Raw genomic sequence first — 6,528 nt, forward strand, 5'->3', positions numbered from 1 at the left:
TTTCCCTAAACTTTGTGGTTTAAAACAATTATTCTCAGGGTGTCTTTGGGTTCGAATTTGGAAGGGGTTCAGCTGGGTGGCTGTGGCTCAGGGTCTCTTTTGGGGTTACAGTCAGTTGGTAGCTAGAATTAGAACTAGAGCTAGAAAAATGGGAGTCCCAAGAAGCTGGGGGTCACCTAGACACCTCTCTCTACTTGTAGTCTCCCAGCCTCCATGTGGTTTCTACTTTTGGGGTGGGTCTAGGGTTCCTCACAGCATGGTGGCCTCTGTACAGTTGGGCTTTCAAGCACAATTATTTTAATTAACAAAGCAGAAGCTTCATGGCCTTTAATGACCTAGCTTAAAAAGTTAATACCTTTCATCTGCCATACCCTCTTAGTCAGACCAGTCACAAAGCCAGCTCATTTTGAAGGGAAGACACACAGACCTCATCTCTTGATGGATGTAGTGTAAAAGTCACATTTAAGGAGAGGGTCTGGGAGGGAGTATTGTGGCTGCCTGTGAAAAAATAAAGTCACCATAGTGAATTCAATGCTAGTTTTTAAGATTTGAAATGTAATGTAACGTTCTCACATAACATTACTTTTTGACTTTATTTTTTAAAGGAAGATGTCATCAAATCTGAAAAAAGAATTAGAAGTGGATTTGGAATCAGAAGGCGTTATAGATTATTTATGAACCCCTCATTTCTATTCAGTTTGGTATTGTGTTACTTTTAAATTTATATCTTTTACTGTGTAAAGTCCCCATTTAGATTGTGTCTATGAAATAGTGTGCTAACATCTGTAAATAAAACAACCTGTATAATTAAGTCACTAGCGTGACAAAAAAATTAATCTATCAAATCAATTGTTTTGGCATTGTATTACAACAACAAAAAATAAACAAACTGAAATAAAGAAGCACGAGCGCATACACACACACACACACACACACGCACGCAAACCAAGATGAAAACTTAACCACATGTATAATTTACTTTCCACTTGTCAACAAGTTGCTTTGATATGGCATAAAAGACTAAGTATTACCTGACAAAGAATACATCTCAGATATGATTTTAGCAAAATGTTTCATGATTACAACTAGATGGGTTTTGTTTTACTTCACATGCAAAGAATCTCTTGATTCCAAGAGCTTTGTAAGATACATGAACTATATCAGGCCAATACGATGCCACTAGTTGCACCAGAGGAGTATAATTCACCTCTTTCACTTTGTAGAACAAGAGAAAGTAGAATCATTGAAAGCCAGTAGTATAAACTGCCATACCATTAATGACTGAAAGAAAACATGGTGGCAATTGTCTTCTGACCATGTGACCATGAAAGCTAGTCAGTGGAAAATGCGAAATGACAGATATTTCAGTAATGTCTTCTGATTTCTGGAACTTATACCTTACAAAGGGAAATGTCAAGCACCATATGTATACTATTATTTTTTTAAATGAGAAAGGTAAGAGCATGTTTTCAAAGCGAAATCCATGATACTCTTTGGATTACAAAAATTTAGCTACTGAAAAGCTTACTTTTAATATTTTCTTTTTAAAAATTAAGTACTATCCTTAAAGGTTTTTATATGTTAAGGTTTGATTAGAGTTTTACGATAAGGAAGCAGTCCCAGAAGGAAATATTTTGCTCTAAGTTTACTTCTCTTATTGCAGACGGGGGAAGAAGCTTATTAAAGGAAATATTTTGAAAATAGCATTTGAATGTAGACACAGCTCATAAATAAAGCACAAAATTTTATTTAAGTCATTATTAAAATATTTAAACATGCACTAGTGTTTAAGATATAATATTGCCAGTAGAATCTAAAGGTTGTTCATTGCTGAGAAACTGGATGCTGATTTTATTTTCAAGAGGGTTTCTTGTTGCTGTTATAAATATCTCATAGCATCACAAGAAATAATAGCTCAGCATCTATCTCTTCGGCTGCAAATACCTTTTCAGTTCATTCATCTCCTTCATGTGTTCTGAGCTGCTAGATTCAGACCTGGGGAAAAATATTTTTCTCTTTTTCTGCAGTATTTCTTGCTTTGTTTTAGTTACCTCAATAACTCTTTCCCTTTGTTCTACTTTGTAAGGCATAGCCATTAAAGAAGTTCGGAACTTATGTTTCTGTCTGAGGCTCAGAAAAGTTTCTCAGCATTTTCTCAAAGGCACATGGGTAACCTTATCACTTATGAAATTTAGGCATAAGCTCCATAATGTTTTAGCGAAAAATAAGTATCTGATTTCTTTCCCAGTGCTTCATTAACATTCTAGGGAACAAGGCTAGGTATAAAGAATAGTGTAAAATAGAATTATAATTAAAATATTTGTTCTGGTTCATTCTATTGGCACTATCATTTTTGTCCCTTTAAGAGATATGCAATGCTTTCCTTTCAATATTAAAAGTTAGTATTTTTAAGATTAAAACCACAGATTTTAACAAAATGACAGAGAAAATAAAAACCAAGGTACAATATCATCATCAACCAAGGTACTCATCTGGCCAATGCCCCCATCCCTCCCGCTAACTCCAACACTACCTCCAAGCACATGCACAGATACATCTGACCGGCCCTAGACCTGGGTGACCTGTGGTACTCCCAGTTACATAAAAGCACACACATGTGTGCACTTATGCTTAGGCTGGAGGGTGGGGTATACTGGCCCACGAGCAAGTACCAAAATAGTTTTAGAAATGACTGTCCAACCCAGCACAGGTGTTATAAAAATACTCTTTGCAAAGGGAGAAGGAAAGGTTGGTATATGGAGTGGGAGGTGGCATAGGTGGTGGCTAACCTGTTACCCTCTCCTTGTGGCACCTGGCCTCCAGGGTAGCCAAGAGCCTGTAGAAGGAGCCAGTATGAATCTGCCCCTTAGGCTCTGGGCTGAGTTTGGGGTGCACACCTTGAGGCCGGGTTGGCAGGTCTAGCTGAAACCTGCAGGTTAGCAGGTGTGGGTCTACCCGAATGGTCAGGCAGGAGCCAGGGGTCCTAGATCCCAGTTCTAAACAGGGGAGGTGGTGGTCATAGAGTTCTGTCCTTTCTAGCCTGATCAGGCACAGGTTCAAGTCTTGTCTTTTTCCAGGCGCCTCAGATTCTTCTGAAGAGCCTAGGAAATCCTACATGTTTTCCACCATGATATCCCCTGTCGAGTCTAGCATGGTGTAAGTGCTGGCATCTGAGTTCAAGGGCATGGGTGAGAGCATGGCCTCGGGCAGCTCCGGGGTGTCAACTCCCTTGCGGCGGACAGGGTCAGGCTCTGTGGGGCCCAGATGATGCCCAGGATCCCATTGAACCTGGCTCAGCTTGGGTGACTCTGGGAGCCTGTAGCTGGCATGAGCAGCATCACTGGGTCAGCTAATGTCCAGAGACATAAGTGGCTCTGTAGCCAGGGACTTAAGGAAGTGTTCGAACTCCAATGGAGAAATTAGGTTAAAAAAAACCTGGCCGTGCTGTGTGAAGACTAAGGAGGTGAAGACACAGGAGGTGATTACTTCTGGATACAGAAGTAATATACACCTGGGGTCTCAGGCCAGGCACCGGGAAGATGTGGACAATACCCACATCGGTGAGACAGGACAGGCAGATCTTGGCATGGTCCACAGGACAGCCCTGAGGGGCTGTTTGTTTGAACTTGGTCTTGTTGCTCACTTTGAGCAACGTAAACACCTTGAACTGCTACTCAGATGCACAGAGCACGGCGTGGTTGCCGTGATTGTCGGTCGCCTGCGCCAGTCCTGAGAACTTGTAGGGCTCGGGCAGCAGGTGGTCAAGCGTGTGCAATACCTTGAGCGCGACCACATGCGCGGGGTGATCAGGATCCACCTAGCCCAGCATAGCCTACTCCTCCAACCACTCCAGTCAGTTTTCGCCTCCCTCACCTCCGCAGTGAAGGCAAACAATGGAGCCTGAGTTGGTGCTACATGGTGGATCCTTGAGGAACCACTTCTCAAAGGAACAAGTCAGTGAAACACAGGTAGCACAAGACGACGCCTGAGGGAGCTGTCGGCCAAGCGGGGTCAACGCAGAGCTGCATGGGCATTATCTCCATGTTCCAGGGGTTAGGCCTGCTCTGCAGGCTGCACATTGGCATGCTGCAACCTCAGTTTGGCATTAGTATCCCGCTTGTTGCCCAGGACTTGGCTCTTGCAGGTCATGGGAAAGACTGGTGCAGAGACTGCTTGAGTGACTTCATCCCGGAGAGCGGCCTCTCCATAACCAAGGAGTCGTTGGTGTGAAGGGTGCACTTGGCCAGCACAAGGCTCTTGCTCTGGTAGCTGAAGAGGCCAAAGCCATGGCTGGTGCCAACGGTCATAAGGCTTCACTCAGTGTGGAGCGTGATGGTAGTGACTGCAGCTTGGGGTAGGCACTGAACCAGCTAGGGGGGATAGAGGTGGGTGGGCCAGGGTAATGATCCTGTACCCAGGCTCAGCCACGTAGGCATCTTTCATGTGAAGCTCTCATGGCCCTGGAGCAGATCCACACATGCCACATTGGCATAAGGCATGTGGCTTAGCTCCAACACCAACACGTAACCTGCAGTGCTGGGTATTTGCAGAGTGCCACCTTCTGCACGCCAAGCCAGGGATCGTCCCTGTAGAAGTCAAAGCAGCCCACCTTGCCGAAGGGTGGCAGGCCAGTCATGCTTGGCAGCCTGGGCCAGGCTGTCGGAGTGCCTGCAGTTCACGTGAAAGAGGCTAGCTGTGCTCAGCTGCAGCACCACGCCGGAGGCGGTGCACAACTGCAAGTGCCGTCCTCTTGGCCGGTCAACAGCAGCCCTCGCTGCAATGGCTCATGGGCCAAATTCTGGCCTAGTCATGGGCCCGCTCGGGGCACTGGAAGCTGGCTGGGAGCTCTGCTGCTCATCTGTACTCAGGATGCAGGCTTACAACTCTGTGGGGACGTTGGTGACATGGGTTGAGCAGGTAATAGCAGACGGGTACTCTGTCTTAATGCTGAATACAGGTAGGAGAATAATTTTTCTAGTCCTAAACCATACCATTTATCAATATATGACTAAGCAGCCACACCCAAACATGCTGGGCACTCAGTAAGCAGTTGGATATATTCTTTTTATGAAACAAGCTAGGTATGAAGAAAGTTGGAGGAATCAGAGCATTATAGACGCTACCTGTACTGAGACATCACTTAGTTCTTACCAACAATATTGTTATATCAATATTGTAATTTCTAAGTCATTCTCTCATTGCATTAGTGGTTGAGCAGGTGTAGCTAAAAATGCCTTCAATCACTTCTACCTTAATTTGAGAGAAGAATTTTGCGAATCCCTGAAATTAAATTTTAGAATCCCATTCAGTAAGCTAGAAAAAAAAAATAAAGGAAGGCAAACTAGAGTTTTTGTTTTTGCTTTACATCTGGTAATACAATTAGGGCTTTTACAACCAAAGGAAAGAGACAACTGCAGTTGAAAATTATGTCATTTCTAACATTTAGTAGATTTATATACATTTTCAAACTCACCTCAGCATTTCTGTAAAGAACATAGGAGTAAGTGCTGCTATTTGCATTTTATACAAAAGTCAGTAGTATTAAATTATTAAAAAATATATGAATAATAAAATATATTTTAAATGTGACTATATATACAGTATATGTATATACATATATACACACACGTGTATATATGTATATACACAACTTAGCTTTCCCAGTTTTTAAACTTTCTCTTCTTCATCAAGGGTTTCCTTCAAGGATGTCTTTCATATAAGCATCCGAGAATGTTCTGTTTCGCATCTCATTTATCATATAGTTGTCATGTTTTATTCTTTGTTTCAACTGGGTAATGTTAAAGGATTGATGGTCCAATACATAAACTGACCACAGGGGCTAAAGATGACACCCCTAAAGATGAGGCTCACGATGAAATCTTTCTTAAAGACATTTCCCTTATGAATACAGGCAGCTGAAAAACTGTTATTGAATCAAGAGTATATCACCAAACAGAGGTTTGAAATTGACCCCCTTAACCCGCCCCCTGTGCTCCACTCCCCCATACACACCACAGGTATAAAAATCCTGTGTAGAGTTGACAGCTGTCTTTTAGGTTCCTAGACTTTGCCACTAACCTCATCGTTGAGCTAGTAAAAGTACATCTGCTTTCCAAAAAAGCTCCCACTGAATTACAAATGTAGACTATAATTTCTAAGTTAGTGCAATAATCCATAAACATTAGCATTGCTCCCAAACTATGCCAAGTATGCAAAATAAATCATGAGTCACATAATATTTGCTCCAAAGCCAAGCCAATCCTTCACATGAACAATTTTCAAAAATGATGCAGACAGATTCATGAGTAACATTGATGCTAATTTTTTAGAACTTTTCCTGCCTTCTGAGACTAATCTTCAGTATTAAGGTCCTGCAGTGAACTGAAAACAAAGCTTAAAGATGAACAAATGTAAATTAAGACAAGTGATTGTATTTTCAGTTAACATATTGAAAAATTATAGCGAATGAAATTTTATACTACTTAATTTTCCAAGCTAGAATTTTGGCTTTCTTATACAAGTGCATAT

The 6,528-nt window shown here is 42.0% G+C and overlaps 1 pseudogene; it reads right to left on the minus strand.

Annotated features, from left to right (window-relative positions):
* LOC117032795 (lethal(2) giant larvae protein homolog 1-like) overlaps positions 1-4,994 on the minus strand; it is a 111,605-nt pseudogene extending 106,611 nt beyond the window's left edge.
* Positions 4,995-6,528: the final 1,534 nt, after the last annotated feature.

Source organism: Rhinolophus ferrumequinum, chromosome 13, assembly GCF_004115265.2.
Source record: "Rhinolophus ferrumequinum isolate MPI-CBG mRhiFer1 chromosome 13, mRhiFer1_v1.p, whole genome shotgun sequence".
Taxonomy (NCBI): Eukaryota; Metazoa; Chordata; class Mammalia; order Chiroptera; family Rhinolophidae; genus Rhinolophus; species Rhinolophus ferrumequinum.